Source organism: Chiloscyllium plagiosum, chromosome 26, assembly GCF_004010195.1.
Source record: "Chiloscyllium plagiosum isolate BGI_BamShark_2017 chromosome 26, ASM401019v2, whole genome shotgun sequence".
NCBI lineage: Eukaryota > Metazoa > Chordata > Chondrichthyes > Orectolobiformes > Hemiscylliidae > Chiloscyllium > Chiloscyllium plagiosum.
Window position 1 is genome coordinate 17,071,167 of NC_057735.1, and position 727 is coordinate 17,071,893.

Here is a 727-nt window from a genome sequence, read left to right on the forward strand (position 1 = left end):
CACGAGGATGATACCTAGCATGAACGGACTGTCTTATATTCAAATGCTAAACAGTAGAATGAAAGATGATCCCATTGAAAAGTATCGGATTTTTTTTTAGATATGTTTATTGTTTATTCTTTAATGGAATCATGGAGTCATAGAGATGTACAGCACAGAAACAGACCCTTCAGTCCAACTCATCCATGCAGACCAGATATCCCAACCCAATCTAGTCCCACCTGCCAGCACCAGGCCCATATTCCTCCAAACCCTTCATGTTCATATACCCAGATACTTTTTAAATGTTGCAATTGTACTAGCCTCCATCACTTCTTCTGGCAGCCCATTCCACACACGTACCACCCTTTGCATGAAAAGCCCCTCAGGTCTCTTTTATATCTTTCCCTCAAAGTTTGTGCGAAGATTTGTAGCTCGGGTGCTCGTTGTTGTGGTTCTGTTCGCCGAGCTGGAAGTTTTTGTTGCAAACGTTTCGTCCCCTGGCTAGGCGACATCATCAGTGCTTGGGAGCCTCCTGCGAAGCGCTTCTTTGATGTTTCCTCCGGTGTTTATAGTGGTCTGTCCCTGCCGCTTCCGGTTGTCAGTTTCAGCTGTCCGCTGTAGTGGTTGGTATATTGGGTCCAGGTCGATGTGTTTGTTGATGGAGTTTGTGGATGAATGCCATGCCTCTAGGAATTCCCTGGCTGTTCTCTGGGGAGAAAGTGAGGTCTGCAGATGCTGGAGATCA